General features: G+C 35.7%; 1 protein-coding gene across 14 annotated transcripts in view; it reads right to left on the reverse strand.

Moving 5' to 3' along the window:
• Positions 1-23234, reverse strand: part of ADD3 (adducin 3) — a 128455-nt gene that overhangs the window by 80102 nt on the left and 25119 nt on the right. The window contains exon 4 of one of the 14 annotated variants that reach the window (XM_057735603.1): positions 16400-16433. The exons of the other annotated variants lie outside the window; for them this stretch is intronic. The gene's annotated coding sequence lies outside the window, so the exon portion shown is untranslated. The remainder of the gene's footprint in view (positions 1-16399; positions 16434-23234) is intronic. 14 annotated transcript variants of the gene reach the window in all.

Raw genomic sequence — 23234 nt, forward strand, 5'->3', positions numbered from 1 at the left:
ATGAGAGCAACTTATCAGTGTAACAGACATTAGAATATAAAATCCCAAAGAAGGAAGGAGCTCTGGGTAATCAGTATTATTCCAGTGGCAATCAAAGATTTTTAGGATGGTAAGATGAAAGAAGTAACATCCTGAGGTTGTTCTAGAGCTGTGAGAGAGAATAAAATGGTAGAATGGTTATAATACTGAGCAAGTATTTAGTTCTTTGTAAAGGAATTGTGTGGTTTATAAGAGAAACAGAACTGCTTCAATAACAGCATGAAAACTTCCAAATGTTCTTGAGACCGTTTTTAAAAAATTTATTCAGAGGGGGTTTCTCCCTGTCATTCAGTCTTTGCAGCACACATATCCCATATTTAATTCACTCTGTGCCTCTAACCTAGTATTTTACTATTGTTCACATTCTAATCTGGGCATATATCCAACCCCTCACTCCATGAAACATTGGAATAAACTTTAATATATTAAGAAATTAGAAAAATGAACAGGAAGGAAAGCAAATACGTTTTCACACAAAGTTCAGGATACAGCTGTGATCTGTCACGCTTAGGGACTATCTTCTCAGCTAACAGCAAGGTTACAGGAGTCTCCTTAGCTGAACAGGAAGTAGCAATCTAAAAAGTTTAACTGTTCCCAAGCACCAATTCTATTCTCTTCCCTTCACCTATTCGGCACACACTCACCCTTTGACCAGGCCAGTGTTGAACACACCCACTCAAATAGCTTTGATGAAGTGTCAGTAGTCTATGGATGACAAGTATTTTGAGAATCCACAAGAATAACCTTTAAATCATGATGTCCCCAAATAAGAAAACTGTGTTGGTCGTACTCTTCTGAGGAAAGAGGTTGTAGTAAGAATGACAAAACCAGTCTTGGCTCTTAAGAAATTCATACTTGTATGAATGATCTTTAGTTTCCCATTTCTGAAAGTTGTTTCCATGGCACCAAAATATAACTAAAAAATAGAATTTCCTTTTATATCCTTTACAGGACACTATGTAAGCTCACAAACAAGACACCTAACCCAGGCCCATGGCAACAGAGGTGGAAAGGGAGCATTTCATAATGGAGCTAACGTGATTATAATACATAAAATTTACATGAGACATAAATTATATATGTTTGATTAAGAAATTATAATTTAAAAGGATAAACGTTAGCCAAGCAAAGAAGCAGTGAGAGAGTGTTCTAGGCACTAGCAGCAGCATGACAAAAGCAAGGGTATATCTGGGACCAATGATAACTTAACAGTACTACAGCAGATCCTTCCTATAGCTCCACTTTACAATGGGTTTCATACTGAAAAATCAGTTAGCTGGATACTTGGATGCTAATTGGAGGTGCTCAGGTGAATCAACAGGAGATCATATTCCAAATGGTAGTTCTAGGTATATAAATAAGAGAGGCTCAAAACAAAGGAAATAGTGCTATGCTGAAATGGGTGTGTTTAGAGAAAGGAGGAAGAGGTGAGCATTTTAACCAAGAAGACACTATAGAATTACTTTCAAAAGAATACCCCCTTTAATTGCTTTATTTTCCCAGCTTACATTTTAAATCAATCGGAGGAGAGCACACTAGTGTTGCCACATCCTTATGAAGTATTATCACCATGGATCTGACACACAAAAACAGAGCTCACTCTCAAACAGGAAGTCACCATCTTGTCAATTAGATGGTACACATTAGAAATGAAAAGATCAGCTGTATGGAAAAAGCAATAAAAAAAACCCATGTGGAATGGAAAGAAGGAACTCTGAGATTCTGCTCTCTGTTACAGCAGACTCCACAATTTATGAACAGCTGGGAAATTTCCTTTTCACAGGAAAAGGATGACTTTAGTTCACATTAAAGTGGAAATGACAAAAACTGACTGTATCACACAGAAAAAAAGGTGTTTCCTGAAGTAAGGAGACAGAGCACAGCCTTTATTAAAACATACACACACACACACAGGAAAAGCAAAATACATGAATACAGCAAACAGAAAAAAAACTTTTTCAAGAGATAAAGGAGAAAACAACTAAATCAAGGAAATGTTTCACATGGTAGGAGTTAGCCTTAGTGGGATAATCATTTTGCCCCAGTGGGTTATCTCAAATGCAAATACACTTAAGGGGAATGATAAGAACATATTTGCACTTTATATTCACACAGGGATTTTTATATATATTTTAAAAAATAAATATCTAGCTTCAGTTTTTCTTCCACATGCACACACGGAAAGGATCCATGTTTCATCACTAATCTATCACTAGTTCTTATAGTTCAGATTATTTCAAAGAATTAATGCTTGAATGATTTGTCCTTGAAATTATACTAATTCTTAACAAGCATATTCTTTCATTCAACAGAAAGTATTCTGAGTCCCTCCCCTGTACCAGATACCAGTTTACATGTTTGAGACACAGTGGAGTACAAGCTTCCTGCCCTCTATGAACTTACACTACTCACAATTGTGAAGGACATATTTTAAAAATTGTTTTGTCTAGTTTTGTTGTACTCAATAGTAGCAGTGATTTTAAAACTATACTGCAAAACAGAATCACATCAGTTTTTTTAAAATCCCAATACCCAGAATGCATCCCATACTATTTAAATCTGAATCTTGGGGGTGAAACCCAAACATCAAGTATCTTTTTAAGCTTCCTAGATGACTTCAAAGAACAGTCATACTTGAGTACTAGTGAACTAGCGCAATGGTTCTCAATTTTGAGCCTTTGAAGGAATGAAGATTAAAGAATCACTAGAAACAGATTCCTCTATTTTCTTCTCCCAATCCTACCAATCCAAAGTAAAAAGATTCTTTGGGGGTACAAGGCAATTTTCTTGGTGGGAAGGTGAGATCTACTTGCTATCTACATCAGCAACTCTCCCACCCCTGACCCTACTCAAAATATAATCCCTGCAGGGGGGGCTATCAAGCTTGCCATCTCTGCCTCCTGCTAGGACATCTTGGGTAAGTGGGGACAGAAGTTACCTCGGGATATACTGACACGCATGAAGCATATGGGGTGCTTCTATAATATGATAATCATAGCATAAGAATTTCATTGTTTAAAAAATTCTGCTTATTGGATTATGTTTTTAAATCTTAGGGTCAAAACGTCACACTGAGGTTCACATTAGCAAGAAGGGGTCAGGCACCATTAACTCAAGTATATGTTTGAGAAAAATAAAATAATCCAAAACCAAGATGTTTTGGTTCTCAATGGGAAGAATACAGGTAAAAATCAAAGGTAAGTATTATTAATAATGTTACAGAATTAAAGGGAACAAAAGCCAAAAGACAGACAAAATTAAAGTCTTTTATAAAGCAAAATACAGTCCCTTTAATTTTCCTAGTTCTATATAAGTTTATTTAAAAAGCAATTTAAATTAACTAGTAAGAGCAAAACGGAACTGTTTTTCCCCCATGAAAGGTCATTCCCCGTACTTAAATATCTCATTAAAAATTAAAAGCTGATTTATAAAAATTCTAAAGAGTTCCCATTCTAGATCTGCACAGATCTTTCTAGAGAATATACTTGATGACATCTTAAAAGTCACATCTAGAAAGTCTGTCACTACCTAGTTTACAAACCCTTGTGCTCTTCCAGTTCACTATATATCCAAGAGCCTTCTGCCCATTAGATTTCACGGCCAAGTCTTTCAGGCATGTCACTGATCCCTTCCTGGCTGTTTTCAACTCATATGTGAGTCACAAGTCTTTCTCAATATTTATACCATGTGTTGTAATATCCACCGTACTCAGCTTTTAGTATACATCTTTTCTCTTCGAAGTAAATATTCTAAATGCTTTAAGCATGTCCCATTAGTGTGTTCTAAGAATGTACTTGGTAACACGCCATGATTTAAAAATAACATACTGGAAAAGTAACAACATACACAGACATATACCACAAAATTACCATTTCTAAGATGGTAGAACCATTCATTATAGTATATCGCCTGTTAACCAAACAATACATTTATTATCTTTTGACATGTTTATGTACAAAGTTCAATCCACATTACAAAGAATACATTCCAAGTTTAAGACATTTTTCTCTCATCTATGAGTAGAGAGATAAAGAGACCTAGTGGGGGAAAACAAAGGCACCATTTGGTTAAGTAAAAATGCTTTCCTGCATCTTTTCAAAAGAAGAAGTTTTCAGAGCAAACTACTAGGGATAAATACTGGAAATTACTTTTGGAACATAACAACAATGTAATATGGTCAACAGAGAGAAAAGTTAGTTGTCACATAATACCCAACTGGAAAAGTGCTGGGTGGGATGGGGCAGTGAAGGGGAGAACTGGGAATGTGAGAGAAGAATATGCAAGTATCACAGAAATCTTAAGAATGGGTGTCACTCTCATTACCCTCACCCCACCTCTTATCAACAAAGGCATCAGAAGGTTTTGCAACCAAAGGAACTCTTGAGGAAACCACTGGAAACTGTTAATAACCTAGTGTTTCCTTATAACACTGATCACAGGAATCCAGACAACTTTCTAATAAAGACATTGGTCTGGAAAGAACCAAAATAATCTAATTACAATTCCATCTTCCCACTGGTATAGCTACTGTCCAAACAGTCCCTTTGGAAGCTGAAGAAAACCAATCAAAACGAAGAGTTCTGCATTTGTTCTAGGTACATGATGAAGGCACGTCTGAGGAAGGTGGGCTATAAAGTAACTTCATGAAGTTTCACTTGACAGGAGGGGGGTTCGAGGTAGGGATCTTGGATCTTAAACTTATGCCAATGGTTTTAAACTCTATACTTTTGTGAATCTATTCAGTGTTGACTAGATGAAAAATCTGATTTGTCCATTTCCCACTGCCTCTCTTAACTCTTGGTCAGAACAAATTAACACCCTAAACCATAAAGTTAATTTTTCACTTTCTATACTAAATCCTGGAATTACTTTGCAAAAACTTCCATTTCTTCCCAAAGAAAAACAAAAGGTATTCTCCTGCTTCTAAAACTTATATCTACTACTGTTTGTGAAGGGAGGAAAAATCCTCAACTTCAGCTGGGCTGTAATTGTCAAAATAATTCTAATTCCCAATATAAAAGGAGGTCAAGACTAATTTTTTTAAATCCTTGCTGGTTCTCACTTGCACTTTCCTGCTTTTTATAAATATTACTGTTTGTGCCTGAAATTGATCACTAAAGGAACCAGCTGATTAGAAAACATACCATTCAATCCAGGAACAGAAAGTTTGCAAATGCAAAATGGAAGTCACTCTGGTATGCAATTTATTCACGGAACTAATTATTATACACATTTGAAGCTCATCAGAACCCTTCTGAATTATGTCAGCTCAAGGATTAAGGCTTCCCCTCCAAGTCTAAGCCTTGGAACTGAGGGAGGGTAACAGTTATGCAGCTAGTCATCTCATTAAGAACATGGGGTTGTGATGTGATTTTGGATTAACATCTTCGCTGATTTATAAAAATCTGTTACCAATTCAACAGCCTTCAGGTCATAAGCTCATATACTACCACAGGCACTATAATAGTCTGCATGTTTAGCAAGGCCAAAAGATTTCATAGTGGTTAGCTTGGATTTACAATAAGTGTTCCATTTTACCATTACTGTCTAATTTCATTAAGAAAACTGGCATGGTGGGCTTTTATGTCATCTAATAAAATATACTGTGCAAACACAGTCTAGATTGCAAAAAGATAACATAGCCCCTTCTAGGTGCATAGTGCCTTCTAGTTTACAATACACTTTCATATCTATCTTCTCATTTCCATGCTCAAAACTACTCTGTAAAATTACACTTCCATTACATAGATGAAAATCTATCATTAGGACTGGAATCCAAGTCTTCTGATACCTGCCTCTTTATTCTTATGCATACTTTAGAAACAAACTTCCAGCGTATCAGTTTTTTAAATTAGGGTTTTCTTAGTCTTATAATATGAAAAATCAAGTAAAAATAATGGTATTAACACTGTAAATATTTATAAAGACTTGAACCTTAGGTAATTCCATCACCCCAATAATTTACATTGTGAAAAACTTTCCAATTTGTTTTATTGTGATAAAATACACACAACATATAATTCACTATCCTAACCATTTTTTAGTGTACAGTTCACTGGTATTAAAAATACTTTCATAAAAAAAACACATTCATAATGTTGTGCAACCAACACCACCATCTACCATCTCATTTCCCCTCCCCAGCTCCTGGTAACCACCATTCTATTGTACTTTCTGTCACTTCAAGTAGTCAAAATCATAGAATCTCATATAAGCAGAGTCATACAGTATTTGCCTTTTTTTGACTGCTTATTTCATATATACCATATTATGTTTATCCATTCATCCACTGAGGAATACTCAGCGGTAAACCAGATTTTTGATCGACGCTGCCAAATACGGAACACTATACTCAGCACTTAGCCCAAAATACGCATATTTTAAAGCAAGGTAATGTTCTGAAAGTACCACATGTGGTATTTCTGAAATTAAGGCTAAGAGTGATAAGCAGCTGAGTGGTCTAGGTAAAGACACCGATTTACAACTATTTCCTACATCCACACAATGCCAAAATAATTCAGAACACTTGGGCAAGAAGTTCAACAGTTCAATCAAATATTGTGAATACATCTGCCTGGATGTTTTATCACTACAGCTTTCTCCTGTTTCTTGTCTTTCTGGTATTTTTTCCAGTTTGACACCATGTCAATCAAGGAAGATTTCAGCAGCATTATAACAATTAATACTATTTGGAACTCACTAGATGCTAAACACTTTACTTGGATTTCATTAAGAATGAGAAAATTAGCTCCTAAAGATCGACTTTCTTCGAATGTCTTGTAACTAGTTGGGTGGTAGTTCCAGAATATGAATCTAGGACCTCCAACTCTAAACCCAGTGCTCCATCCACTACACACAAATAATATTAGCATTATCTGATAGTACTAAAATATTTTGTGACTGAGTTATAGCTCTTACATTTTATACTACCTTCTTGATTTATGAAAATGTATTATTATAAAAACCATACTCATATTTACATACAATCCCCCAGAAGTAAATTTTATCAGTTTGTGAGGTATTCTTTCACACATTTTCTCAGCATATATAAATGGAAACACTCTTGTTCACACTTTAATAAAAAAAAAAAAACCTCATATTACATGCATATTCTGGTCTACACCTTAGTTTTTAAATTAATAATTATGTAATGCACATTTTATTCTAAATCATCATATACAGAATGACGCCATTCTTCGATAGTCACAGTGAATAATTATGCCATAGTCATCCCCCATTTTCAGGTTTGTTTTTTTTAAATCATAACCAACTCTGCAGCAACAGACATCCTTGTACATATAACTCTGCACACTTTTTGGAAGTAAAATGTAAGGTTAATTCCTAGAAATGTAATTGATGGGTCAAGGGTTAGGGACATTTAACCTCTGATAAATATTGACAAATTGCCTTCCACGAAATTTGAACAGTCTCATCACTAACGTATACATTAGAATTAAAGTTTCATTTAAAATTTCTGTTCCAGGGGAATCTTATTCATTTCTTTACTCAGTGAAAACATTAATGCTCAAAGAAAAGGAATCAGTGGTTCTATTAACTTCCCTACAAGATTAGACTAAGTATCAGTGAAGATTCCAATTACTGTTTTTCTTTTAAGTTAAAAAAAAAAAATCAAACTAAAAAAACCAAATAATTCAAGTACATTCTATGATATAAACTTTGCTGCTTTTAAGTTTATAGAAAAAGAATAGTCTTGGGTATTAGAGCACATGCACTTGATTCTAACAGAGCATTACTAGAAATGCTGACATAAAATATATCTAAACACCCAACAGTGACCTTATAGAATCCAGATAGACAGTTTCTAACAGTAATAACCAAAAAGACAATACACTGAGGAACGCTCACTGAAAAGCGAAAAGCTTTCATATTCCATTATCATTTGCCACAAAAAAGAAATATTCACATTAAGTCCAAACAGAAACTGAGATTATTTAAACTCACCTACTTTAAAGTGAATCTAAGAGCATCCTTCTTGTTACTGCTGAACTAAATGTGAAAATGTAGAAAGATGACCAATGGTAAATGGTTGACTTTATTTTTCCCCCTTCTGCTATGATCTTATGCTCTCGGCCATCTGGATTGTATTTACTGTACTACTGGGAAGCTATATTTGCTCACTAACAAAAGTAAAAGCTCTATCTTTCCTATTGTGTTCGCACAGCTATTCCCATGTGCTAGACCAGATATTCTGCCTATCTTAGAGTAGATTCTTGAAGGCCTCATTATTATTTATTAACAACAGAATACATTATACTGCCTTACAATATGGTTGTTTTTGCACTATAGTTGAATAACAGTTTCTTTAAGCTGTAAGGAAATTCCTCTGTTCTACTCCAACTTCTCCAACAACCCTGTCGCTGTAAGGGCCTTAGTGCCTGTGACAGTTAATTTTATGTGTCAGCTTGACTGGCCACAGATGTCCAGGTTAAACGTTATTTCTGGGTGTGTATGTGAGGGTGTTTCTGGATGAGATTAGTATTTGAATTAGTGGATTTAGTAGAACTGCCCTCCCCAATGTGTACGGGCATCATCCAATCCTTTGAAGGCCTGAAAAGAACGAAAGGTGGAGGAAGGAGGAACTTGCTTTTCTTTCTGCCTTTTGTTTGAGCTGAGACATCTCATCTGATCTCCTGCTCTCAGACTGAGATTTACATCATGGGCTCCCCTGAGAATTTTAAAATTAAAAATTAACTTATTTTCAATATAACTATACTTCAAGAACATTGCTCCTGCTATGAAATTCCATTCCCCCACCTCCCTCTGTTCTCTGTATCTATGACTCTGTTTCTGCTTTATCTTTGTTCATTTGTTTTGTTTTTTAGATTCCACATATAAGTGAAATCACTGATATTTATTGTTCTCTGACTTATTTCGCTTAGCATAATACTCTCTAGGTCCATCCGTGTTGTTATAAAGACAAGATTTCATTCTTTTTTATGGCTGAGTAATATTCCATTATATAAACATTTTATATATACATATTTAACATATTATATATATTACATACAGACACACACACATCAATCACATCTTCTTTATCTTTTCATCTATTGATGGGTACTTAGGCTGCTTCTATATTGGCTATTGTAAATAATGCTGCAATGAACACAGGGCTGTATATATATTTTTGAATTAGTGTTTTCGTTTTCTTTGGGTAAATACCCAGGATTCCGCTGTCTTTAGGATGACAAATACTTCACCTCAGTAGTCAGAATTTGTGACCTATGGACATATGTTATGGCACATGGTAAATATTACCTCAGAATCATACTAGATCTTAGCAATGCTTGGATACAAATTCCATAAAACAAATGAAAAAAGGGACAAATTATCCTGGATTATATTTCAGCTTTTACTCTTTTCCACTTTTAAACCAATATTTTCAAACCAGTATTTCATAATGCTTCATCAAACATTATATGTATGAAGTTCTAGAAACACAAACATAAAAATATATAATTCTACTGTCAAGGAGCCAATGTTCTAATGGGCCAGAATACACAATACAAAATGATAAATTCCCGCATAAGGTCTCGCATAGGATAGACTCAAACTAAGAAGTCTAATTTATATAACCATCAATTTCCTTTTTCAACTAAGTATTTAGCAAAATTTTTTATAAAAGATTCATAACAATATCTTCCCCAATTCTCATTCCTCCCAAACCAAAAAAAACAAACAAAAAACATCAATCCTTCCTTTGAACTCCCACAACCGTTGATTTGTACCTTTTTTTTTAACCACTTTGTACTTTATACCATAGCTATTTAAGCACACAGCATGTCCTCTCCAAGTGACCTGATATTCCTCGAGGAAAGGATCTATTTCTCATTTATCTTTGTATCCTTTACCCTGTTCAGTAACAGCAAGAATTAAAATATTTATTGAATGAAGAATTTAGAACCCCATGAAATAATTTGAAAATAACATTTAGTTTCAAGGGATTAATGTAGCTTTTAAAATTTCCCAGTCTACTCTTGAGGGAACTTATTCAATGGAAAAATGTGGCTTCCAGTGGTGATATTTTTCTCCCCTTCAAAGAAAGATAGGTTCTTTGCACCATGTCATTCTTCCCAAGCTATTCATCCTTTGTTGAAACATAAAAATAAAAAATTGGACTGAGTAATTTAACCATAAAAATGGAATAACAGCAAATGGGTAAGTAAAATATTTAGAAACATTCAAATGTAACTTATACAGTAAAGGTAGAAAGTCATAAGGAAAGACTAGCTATACTTTAAAAATAGGATTGTTAGAAAATACTAAGGTGGGGGAATCAATTTCTTTATATAATAATGTTATAGCTTTCTTTGAAAACATTAATTCAGATACAGCAGAAAATAAACCCTCCTTTCAAAAATATACATGCACAGATTTGAAAAGTTTCTATTGAATGATTTTAAAATATCAAAAAATATATATTGATGAATATTATTAACAGCTATGTTAAGTCTTATGAATATATTAATCTTATAGTGCTTAAAGTTCTTTCAGGAAAAAAAAACTCACCAATTCACCTGGATTTAAAGGCTACAACAACCCCAAGTAAAGTTACAGCTACTACGAGAGCAGAAAGAGACATCCACCTGTAAAGAGTAAGCAGATTGACTAAAAACTGTACTGGCCCAACAACCACACGGACCAAGGTCTCCAGCACACAACTGAAATGCAAACAAAATTACTATGTCCTCCTCAGGCTATTCCACAGCCTGGAAATAAGTTTTTTAAATCAACATTCTTGACCACTGAACCAGGATTAATCATTACTGGCCCAGTACATGCAATTTGCCAAAAAGCTGAAATACATAATAATTCATAAAATAACAAAATAAAAAGTGACCCATTAAAACTATGAAGTAAAAAAACATGCATTCTACTTTTTTCTCAAAGTTTTAACTAGTTTAGATCAGATTAATTTAAATTTTCTTTGGTAGGTATATAATTTTAGACAAAGAACAAAATCAAATTGTTTCACCATTAGTGGAAACCTTATGAAACAAATGGATGATGGAAATTGTTGAAGAAGTACAAATTTGTAATTACCAGGATAATTAGATTTGGTTCCTGAGTTTAAGACGTGAAAAAATTGATGGGAAAAAGTACCACACAAAATCAATTATTAGTAAGATTATTATTAATATTGCATTACTGTGCTAAATCTAAACTAAAAGCCACATTATATGTAATTCCAGAATAGTCCCTGATTAAAAATAGCATTATTTTAATTGAAATGAATTATTTTTTCTCTCTTTAAAGCACGAAGATTTTTTGTAAAAATATTTGTAGGATTATTCTCACATAGGATTTCTCTTACAGGATTATTCTATTTACAGGATTTTTTTCTTGTTCACATACCATATATTCCTAAACACCTCTAAGTCACTTGGGCAAGACCAAATTTGACAAACATGTTGCCATAAACAAGTAAAACACTTCTGTACTAGTCAAACCTCCTGAATGCCTGGGCTCTGTGTAACCTTCTAGCTGTCTTAGTACCACTGCCCTCACTGCCTCCCTCCTAAGAAGACAATACAGAATGTTAGCATAAAATAACTAATAGTTATTTTAATATAGTTATGTTTTAAATCAACTTATTCTTCTTAATGTTAATGTGGTTTCTATTTTGCCCACAGAATAGGCAACTGTTTTCTAATTATGACAAGCTCTCATATAAACAATAATAATGCCTTTAAGAAACAACATTATTTGAAAACTGCTACAGAATTCCTTACCTGCAATTATCTAATCACAAAGTATATTTTCAAAAATGAGGCCTCCTTTTGCAACATATAAAGTCATAAAGTCTTTGAGGAGAAGATTTTTCTAAAATAAGGAATTTAATTCAGGGCTCATGGATCCCAAGAGTTTCCATGGATAAACTTCAGAAAAATTAATTTGGATTCTCTCAAATTAAATACAAAAATTATATGTGTACTTTTCTGGGAAGAGTCCATAGCTTTCATCAGATTTTCAAAGTGGCCTGTGACTCCAAAAGAATTTAGGAAGTGATCTAACTAGATTGGCAGTTTTACGTATGGTTTCTTTGGTATATGCCTATCAGCTATGAGGTTATCTATCACAAGTAACTTTTTTTTTTAATTTATTTATTGGCTGCGTTGGGTCTTGGTTTTGCAGGCTTTCTCTGCGGCAAGTAGGGGCTACCCTTTGTTGTGGTAAGCGGGCTTCTCATTGCAATGGCTTCTTTTGTTGTGGAGTATGGGCTCTAGGCATGCAAGCTTCAGTAGTTCTGGCACACGGGCTCAGTAGTTGTGGCTCATGGGCTCTAGAGCGCAGGCTCAGTAGCTGTGGCGCATGGGCTCAGTTGCTCCGGGGCATGTGGGATCTTCCCAAACCAGGGCTCGAACCCATGTCCCCTGCATTGGCAGGAGGACTCCTAATCACTGCATCACCAGGGAAGTCCCTATCCCAAGTAACTTCTTGCTGATTTAAGTAATGAAGTTTGTGAAATATTTGCTTTTTGAAATATATAACGGAGCAGACCTAAAATTATCTTTATATTAACAAAACTCTCATTTACTTGCATTTCTTACATGACAGACAATCAGAGCAATGAATTTGCCCGTAATTCTGAGCACACTCATGGAAATAATGCTATGCATGTGAACATCCTAAATTACACATAATCCTCCAGAAGAAAGCTTGAGAATCACTGCTTTGAACCAACCTCCTCATTTTATAGATGAAGAAATGTAGGCTCAGTGATATTAAGTGATATGTTCAAAGTCACAGAGGAATCCTGGTACTTCTATCTATGTAACCTCAAGCAGGGCTGGGATTAGAATGGATCCCTACAATGCTATTTTTTAGTCTGGGTCATGGCTATAAAAAGAATAATTTTATACCTTGGTATTTAACAAAGTTCCATCCTTGGCATACTTCTTTCAGTCTGCACATTCACCTTGGACAACCTCACCTGCCTCTCACAACTTCAACTATCATTCTCCTCTCTCATTCACAAATCTGTATTTCTAGTCCTGTCAAACTTTTTGCTTGTGCTCCAGATCTATATGTCCAACTGCTCACTTTATATCTCCTCCTGCTGTCCAACTCTCAACCTTCACATGCTGAAAAATCAAACTCACATTTCCCACACACCCTTCTACAGAAATAGCAGAGATCTCTGTCACAGTTTCCTTTCTGTATGCCAGAAACCTAGGAGTTTCTTTAACTAGACCTTTTCCTCCTACATCTGGGTAACAACCAACTCCTGATTTTACCATTTTTCCTCTTGGGCCTCTTCCTCTCTCTTCTTCTCTATCCTTGAGACTACTGATTTATTTCAGGCTCTCATTTTCTCCCTCCTGGAATACTACAATAATCTCTTTGCCTTCAACCTTTCATTCCTCTATCTACTTTTGATATTGCTGCCAAAATGAGATTTTTTAAACCCATCTGACCACATCACTCCTTATTCCATAAATTCTTCAACAGCTAGCCATTTCCCAAAGAATAAAGTCCAAATTCCTTAACATGGTAAGTATATTTCTCCATGATATAATCTTTGCTATAAATTACTATCTGCTTTATACTGCAATGAAATAATGAGCACTTAAATTTGTAATTAACTCCTAACTATGGATAACCATTAAAAATTGCTATAGAAGGGTACATATATCAATTGGTACATATATTAACTCGTTGTGGATGTGTGTTATATAATCCTGCCAGTGTGAATTTGTTCAATCATGTTTCAGGTAAGCTGGCCCATTAAATACCTCTCAATCTTGGCAAAAGTTTTACATGATCTATCTTCACTAGGTAGAGAAAAAAGCTATATCATATTTTTCCACTGAGTGTATTCTCATCCAAACCCCACTCAAACAAGCATCGCTGGCAATGTCTAACATTTCTTTATAGGATAGAGGTTGGAAATCTGTGAAAATATAAACTTCCCTAATGAGTTACCTAAAAACACCATTGGTATTTGTGGTAGGAAGCCTCTAAGAGGGGCCCCAATGATTCCACCCTCCTGGTACTCACACTCTTGTGTAGTCCACTCTCACACTGTATTATGATTGGCCTGAGAAAGCAATAATAGCATATGACAGAAGTGATGGTATGCCTGCAAGATCAGGTTATAAAAAGACGGTGGCTTCCATCTTAGATCCTCCCCCCAACCCCCATTTATTCTGGGGAAACCAGCTGCCATGTCTTAAGAACACTCAGACAGCCCTGTGGCAAGGTTCATGTGGCAAGGAACTGAGGCTCTAGTCTTGAGGAACTAAGTAAGGTGTGCCAACAGCCAAGTGCACGAGCCTGGAAGGAGATTCTCCAGCCCCAGACAAGTCTTGGGGTGATGCCCCAGCCAGCAGCTTGACTGCAACCTCAAGAAAGATCCTGAGCCAGAACCGCTCAGCTAAGCTGTTCTTGAATTCCTGACCCACAGAAACTATGAAATAATAAATATCTTGAACTGCTAAGTTTTGAGGTGATTTGTTACATGGCAGTAGGTAACTAATATATAGTATTTTGGTTTTTGCTTATTTTAACATCAGAGTGCTTGTATATGCTTTCCTCTTGGAAACAAAGAGGCATACAAATTCTTGACCCATCTCTCACATTTCATCAGAAATTCCTTAAAGCAGCATTTGTCAAACTTGAATAATACATCAACTTTTAAGTGAAAAAACCCAAACACTACAAAACAGAACCATAAATGTGACCTTATGATTTTGTCCCAAATGATTAGAAGGATGTGAAACTTCGAGGCTGAAAACATACAATAGGGAACATCGAGTAAGCCAATATATAAATAACCCTGAATCATATTTTACCTTCTAATAATAATTTTACTAATTTTATTGATTTTATAAGAATAATTCATGCTCATTGTTAAAATTAAAAACTACCAAAGCATTTTGAAAAGTTGAAAAAAATCACAAATCTAACAACTCTAATAAATTGCTGTTAAGATTTTGGTAAACATCCTTCATGCACACATAAGGACATCTATCTCTTCTTATACATACACACGTTCATATATTCAATTTTACACACTATATATGCTACTCTGAAACTCAGTGGTCTCATTTGTTGTGACATCTTTCTAAGCAAATAAAAATCTTCACTGTTAGCAGCAGCATTGTATTCCAATGTCACATGTAGTTATCAAAAGTTATATTTGATCGGTTTTTCTAACAAATTCATTTTTCCTAGTTTTTCACTATTTTACAGATATAATTTTCATCCTTATGAATACAACTTTTCACACTTGTGCTCTGTTAGTAAATTCTTTGGAGTAGGATTGAGTCAAAGAGCATAAAACATTTTAACACACAACAAACCTTCAGAAAGTCTGCATCAAGACGATGCGCTTTTAAAGAGCAACTAGAGTAGAGCACCTATCTTTCACATCTGTTTAAAAACCATACTTAACAATGAGACAGTTTGTAAGGGCTGCATAATATTCCAATAGTACTTAATAACTAGGGGCAAATGATAAGCAAATGTTTTAATAAAATGAGATACAAAGTTGTTTTTACACTGCTGTCCCAGGTTTGAACTAGTTCTTAAAAGCTACTATGGGTTCCTTCATTGTCTCTCTCTTCCCTCCCTTACTGGCCACTAGCAAAAGATACAAGATCCAGTGCAGGATCCAAAGGCCCCGGGGGACAGAGCCACTATTTGGATGGGCCTGGATCTCAGAACCACCCCCTTCTCATTTACACTGAAAATTTACACTATTTAACACACAGTGAAAAGTAAACCACTGCGTTAAGTCACTGACTTTTAGAGATGCTTATAAGTACCGATAGTCTATTGTAATATATTATGCTTTCTGGGGATGATTTATTCCTGGTTTTTTTTTTACTAACTTGCATCTGTATTTCCTGAACATTTTACAATGGGCTTATATTATTTTTACGGTCAGAAACAAACATTATTTTTAAAAAATAAAATACACACATGCACACAATATATGCTATGATATGCGAGCAGTTTCTCTGGATTTACATAGATTTTTAATCATTAAAAACATTATTTTAAAAATAAATATTATACGGCATTAATTTCTTAAAAAGCTGAACTATGTGGCTAGTTACTATCTCAGTGTGTCACAAAATTTCCTTTCATGCCAGTGTCAAAGAACGGCAGAAGCCCTGAGGCAAGATGGAAACAATGGTCAAGTGATCTGTAAATGGCTGGCTATATGACCTTTGGGCAAGTCTGGGAAATGTTCCATTTCCTACCACATCAAATGAGAAAGCTGAACTAGATGACGTCTAACATCTATGAACGGTTCCTTACAGGTAGCGTTTTCTTACTTTCTTATGATGCATTTAGTGCTCCTATAACTCTCTATCCCCCAGAAACTTACCTGCTTGTTCTCAGAACTCAGTACCTGGCCATTTCTGGAAAGCAAAAAAGCACAGATCTGATTAACCACAGGCCAGGAAGGGACTGAGATAACAAAAGAATCTGTATTGTTTGAGGCTAACGAAACAGTTGCTTGAAGAGGGACAGTCTGATTCTCCTCACCTAACTTCTAACTCCAGCAGGCTAGTCATGACACTACTTGTAAGTACTGGGCAATGATCTGCACACCCCTCTATGAAACACTATCCTCCTGCCTTAAAATGCCAACATGAATTTAGAAGACCACATATATGACAGTACCCCAGAGAGTGGGAATCATCTATTAAAAAGTTGAAATGAATGGTAACTAGACTTGTGGCGGTGATGTGGTGATCACTTTGTTCTATATAGAGATGTCAAATTATAATGCTGTACACCAGAAACATATAACAAAAAAAGAAATATAGTTCTCTCAGAAAGGACAGGAGTATGGAGTTGAAGTAGCACAGGTGATTTGAAGCTGCTTACAAATTTCATGAAGTCAATGGTAGAAGTTAAGAATGACAAGGCTGTCCCTGAAGCTTGATGCCTGGGCATGGCAGTGAAAGCTGAAGCCCTTGTGTGGGTGCTACACAGAGCCCTTCCTTAGCAGTGAAAGAAACACCAAACTCATTGGACACACCCAGTGGCAATTCCCTAACAAGTCACTACTACAGCTATTACTACAGCTCTACCGAATAACCTTTTGTTGCACACACAGTCACGCTTCCAGGCATGGCCCAGCCCTAGAGGGCTGAGTAGGATCTGCTTCAGTGTCAACTACCTCATAGACCCAGAAGATCCACCCTACCTCTAAACAACTAACTTTTTTCCCTTTTTTCAAAGTGGGGTAAAGCACCTTTCTTAATCTCCCTAAAGGATTCTGTTGATGCTGCACATACATGACTCAGGAAGGCTACCTATATGACTTTTGCCTAAAGACCTTCTGGTAGAGCCTACACTGAGGAGCAGCCTGAGCCTTCTTTGGGTTAAGAAGGACAAGGGAGGTTTTACCTTTCCCTGAAATAAAGAGTCTAACCCCATTTTTGATGTTTGTCTTATTTTTCCTCCCAGCTTTATTGAGGTATAATTGTTATTTTAAAAACTGCACATAATTAATGAATACAATTGGGTGAGTGTATATGTATGTATTATATATACTCATTTTCTCAGCAGTACAATGCAGGTAATAAACACAACTTTCACCTCAAAAAAAAAAAAGTCACCCACCCCCCCCAAACCCTGAAACAAGACAACTCTAAAAGATATATTTTCTAAACTATGAAAGGGGATGTTTACATGAGAAATATCATAGCTTGGAGAAAGTATAAAGAATTCCAAGGCTGGTAAAAATACTGTACGGTTATAAATTGACTCCACTGTACAATGCTGTCTCACTGTAGATGGTTAAAAAAAATAAAGGAACCAATGTAGGAAAAGCTAATAAGAAAAGAGGGCTTCTGGAACAGTTCATAACAGAAGACACTTGGCTTTGATGGGGACAGCTGGTGGCATGAGGGAGGAAAAGGAAAGAAAGGAAAAGAGAAGATGCAGGAAGATTTCCTAGTCTAGGAAAAAAACGGTGGTTCTCAAATTTGGTCTCAGAACAGCAGCATCACCTGAAAATTTGTTAGAAATACAGATTATTGGGCCTTACTCCAAACTGCTGAATCAGAAAGTGTGGGGGCGTGCCCAGCAATCTTTGGTTTCACAAGCCCACCAGCTGCTTCCAATGCAGGCTAAAGTCTGAGAACCACTAGTCTAAAAGGTTTCACATTATCACTGGTAGTAAGGGAGTGGGTCCCTCTACAGGTAGCTGGAATAGTTAGTTCCACAAGTGCAGTTTCTCTTTAGTCAGCTAGTCTAGCTTGGCTTTAAAATTTTTGATCCCATTTCTGTTGCTGAGCAGTTTCCTTCTAGCGGAGTTAGTTATCACTTTAATCTTTAGGCTTCCTCACTAAGCAATAGCCTATGGAGGAAAGGAAACTCTGTGGATGAGATAATTATTAACTTTATGTAATAACAGCAAGAGAGCAAGTTTAAGAACAACACTATGCTGTTCTGTCTAACATAATACTAAGGGGAAAAAATATTTTATATTTCAGTAATAGAATCTCTCCCTCCTTCCCATTTGGGGTTTGATGGTCTAGTCATAAATACTACTTAGCATTAAACATGCCATTTTTAGTTATTCAGCAAACAGCAAGCCAAAGCTAAGAGATACATGGTCTTCCAAATACAACTGAAAATAAATATTGTCTCATGGTTTGGTTTGGTGGTTAATGGTAAGAAACCTATTTCTTTTCTTGTAGGAGATTATGTTTATACATTACATATCCAAAAACCTGAAACATGGCTGGTTAAGCTCTTTTGGTTTAATTTAATGTACGCACTGGCTCACACTAAGAAGCCTGAATATATTTAGTATATTCTATCACTCACAATATGACACAACTTTCCAGTTTTCCAACCTGGGGATGAGTCAAGATCCACATTTAGCTGTAACATTTTTTAAAATTCTCAGATGTTATTTTTAAGGAATTTATGAAAAGCAAGAAATGCTTAAAAATCCATGATGTATATTCAGGTTAGAGAATATAAATAGTAGGCTTTGATATAGATAAGTAATTTATTTATCTTTAGAGTGTCATTGTCTAAGCTGACAGTCTCAAGACCTCATTTCATAGGACTAATTACATTGCAGTATCCTGGATTATTGAAATCTTTGGTTTTCCTTCCAGTTCAAAAACAATCACAGACTAGTTTAATTGCTACTAAAACATCTCTTTACCTAACAGTTGAATTGAAAACAATTACATTTTATTTTATTCTTGAAAAAATATATAATTACACAATAGCTTGTTAAAGAAACTATCTGGCCTATCAAAAATAAATGTAAATCAAGATGCCCCCGAAAGAAAATGTCAGTATCAATGTAAAGACATACCTCATAGAAATGAACATTTCTATGTAAAGTTATAGAATTTCTCTGTAAAGTTGTCCTTTAAGATAATTTTAAAACAAAAGTTTTAAACACAAGCACTATATCCCCCAGGCTAAGATATCTATAACTGCCAAATATAATTTTAATTGTGATTTTATTTTAAAAAAGCGTAATCACAAAAATAAGCTCTGAGATCTGCTAACACATAACTTAAGGCATTATTTCCCCCCAGTATATTCTAAGAAACAAGAGATCCATGGGATATTAATACATTTTACTAGAGAGATTGATTGACTTCCCTGGTCTATGTGACATTTAATTTGTGACACAGTGAGGTGTGCTTTTTTTTTAATGATAAACCCAATACTTAGCAATATTTCTCAGTCTTTGCTATGCTAATGTGAATTATGAGCCTTTAAGAGAAAGAGTGCAGAAAATAGTTTCCCAAACATATTTGGAACTATTTTTCCTGGGAAATCTTTTAGAACTAATGATCTACAGAACATGCTGTGGGAAATGCTACTCTGGGGCATGAGGTTTCTAATGTGAACATGAAAGTGTGTGTATATTAACAATTACACAGAGTTAATTAACTTCTGAGGTTAAAAAGGAGCCATACTAGTTCTTCAGGTCTAATCCCCATGTATGTTGTTTGAGTTCTTTTTCATTTATGCCAAGTTGTCTTTGACTAAGCCTATCTACCAGTTCATCTTAAACAGAGTATTAGTTTAGAGCTTATTCTACATAGAAAGTGAGTTGCCTACAGTTACTAGGTTTAACCCATGTGCACTTCAGTATCTTTCTTGCTCATAGAGATTAAGGGGAAGCAAGTTATGATCCTAGGAACTCAAAATAGAAATGAAAAACAAATGAGTACAATACAATGAACTTACTCTTCCTGCTATTTATTATTTATAAAAATGCATGAAGTATTTGCACTACATATATTATGTTTATACTATATACATTTCAATATAGCACATGAGAATTTTAAAATAAAAATTAATTTATTTTTAAAATAACTATACTTCAAGAACACTTCTCCCGCTATGAAATTCCATTCCCCAGAAATGGGATCATCTGATTAGCACAACTGATCTGCCAGCTGGATGGATCCCAAGCAAATTTCAAACTGGCATTTGGCAAAATGTCCCTGTAGCCAGCATTTTACATGGAATACAAATTAAAGGTGCATTCAGGGATTGCCCTGAGAACCAAACAATTGTATGGTAACGTGAATATATTCAATTTATCCTCTTTATGCTAAATTTGCAGGATGAGCAGTTTAAAAAATAATTCAAATTCTGTGCTTCAATTCTGCTTATATTCATTCTGTGTAAGTCTGTTGGTGCCTAACACTGGATTAAGAAAGACTGCCATCTGGTAGTTATAGCAACCCTTTACTAACTTGGTCGGAAGTTGAAAACCATGAGCCTCAAAGAAATGCAAACCAGGTTTATTATTATGAATTTATCAAAATCTTTTTTTTTTAAATAGTCATTGAATAGGGCTTTTCACTTAAAGAGAAACATTGTGTGTGCCTGCACACTCACGCATTATATAATCGACTTACAAAAGTCAAGTTTTAAAAGGGGTTAAAAGGATGAATGATTGAATTAAATAAGCAATTAGGTCCACATTCCCTTCAACCACAAGGCTGCCACTGTCCCTTTTATAAAGCCTAGGGATGCAAGCCAAATTAGTCCTACTTGTTGGCCATTTAACTCTAACTTTGCTTAATCATGTGAGTGTTCTTGGGTACACGTTTTTTCCTCTCAATGAAGTTTTAGGTAAGCAACACTTCATATGAAGAGTAAATACAGTAGAAAAACTCTAAGAACATGAATATAGCACATGAGCATACATAGAGTGTTTTCAAACTCATCACAATCTTATTAAATCATGAAGGAAAGTCAGAGAGGTAGAAAGACAATGATTATCTCAGATTCTATAGTTTCCTAGGGTTACACAGTTAGGGGTGGTAGAGCTGGGAAAACTGAATCTATACCACATAGTTAGAAATTTTATTTTCTTTCTAGTGTATCACAATTTCTTTCCTGAAATAAGAGTATTTTACAGTTTACCTAGCTTTTACTATTATAAATATAATGTGTGTACATGTATAAAAGGGCTTCCCATTTTGAACTTGCCCAAACCTCCCTGTGGCCCACCTTCAGTCTAGCTGCACTCCTTGAACCTCTTTGATCTTCCTTTTCTCCCCTTATTTTTTCAAAATCACTACCACTTGCTTGAGCCTAAGTGAAGGAAGCAGAGTAAATGCAGGATCTATCCTTCCAGAGCACTCCTGAGTTATGACTACATCTACTATAATTTATAGACAAGCATGGCGATACATGGACTATTTTCCCTTGCTCGCATTCTTAATGCAACAATGTCAAGGACACAGCCACTAAGAGATAACCTGGGATTATACAAGACTTATCCAGCTCAATACGCTTATTCTATCCCATTATTTTACTTCAACTCCCTTTATCTATAAAAAGCCCCTTCGTCTAAGATTTCATATTCCTGGTATTCAGTGAAGTTCTCTTCTTGTATCTCTTCCTGAAGGCATCTGAAACACTCTTTGTTGACTGATTTTCAAAGTGGAAGGGATGCTCTTTCACAGGAGGCTTTTAAATTATCTATCCTGCTCAACAGGCTGTCAATAAGCTTAAGTCTCTCCATTAACGTCTGGGCCAGGTACTAGACGAGGAGGAAGGTGACCTGGAGTAAGGAGCGCTGAAATCATTACCAAGACAAAGGAAATCAACTTAAAGATCAATCAACACCATTTGGCAAGAAACCCCTTTACACAGAACACCCTATTTCAGGCTAAAGTACACACATAGTTAATGGAAAGCATGAGAGCATAATAAAACAGAAAGAACAATGGCTGTGGAAGTAAGAGAGATTTGGGATGGAATCCTGATTTTGCCACATAGCTGCCACTATCTGACCCAGGGCAAAGTCACAATGTATCTGAACCTCTTTTGTCATTTATAATTATCTATCTTGAAGAACTGGTGTGAGGATTCAAGATTTTATGCAACGTACCTAGCACAGGACTTCCCTGGTGGCGCAGTGGTTAAGAATCCGCCTGCCAATGCAAGGGACACGGGTTCGAACCCTGGTCTGGGATCCCACATGCCACAGAGCAACTAAGCACATGCACCACAACTACTGAGCCTACGTGCCACAACTACTGAAGCCCATGTGCCTAGGGCCTGTGCTCTGCAACAAGAGAAGCCACCACAATAAGAAGCCCATGCACCACAATGAAGAGCAGCCCCTGTTCATTCTCCATAACTAGAGAAAGCCCGTGCTCAGCAATGAATACCTAATGCAGCCAATAAATAAATAAATAAACAAATAAATAAAATTTTTTAAAACTACCTAGCACAGTATCTGGTACATGGCAGGTGCCCAATAAATAATAGCTATAAATTTATCTTTTTAATCATCTACCTTCAAGAAGAAGCTAGTCAGCAGTTAGCAACCATTAGAGGTGGTGGGCAGAGTAACTTTTTTTTTATTTTTAAATACCTTATGAATTGGGAGAATTAGAGAAGAAGGAGAGAGAGTGGCTGCTTATAGGCAACAGCTCTCAAAACAGCACAGTGATATGACGCAGCTTGGCCAAGTCAGCTGGAATAGTTTTAGCTAAGGCATGATGAGGGAGCATTTCCCTGAACCTCTGCAAGCTCCCAACAGTAAGAACACAACACAAACTCTCTTGCCTTTATCACAGCATTGTCCAATAGAAATAAAATGTGAGCTACAACTGCTTCTAAAATTTCTAGTAGTCACATTAAAAACGCACCATAGACATACACACACTACCTAAAGTAAAACAGCTAGTGGGAAGCAGCTG

The sequence above is a fragment of the Hippopotamus amphibius genome, chromosome 5 (genome assembly GCF_030028045.1).
Source record: "Hippopotamus amphibius kiboko isolate mHipAmp2 chromosome 5, mHipAmp2.hap2, whole genome shotgun sequence".
Taxonomy (NCBI): domain Eukaryota; kingdom Metazoa; phylum Chordata; class Mammalia; order Artiodactyla; family Hippopotamidae; genus Hippopotamus; species Hippopotamus amphibius.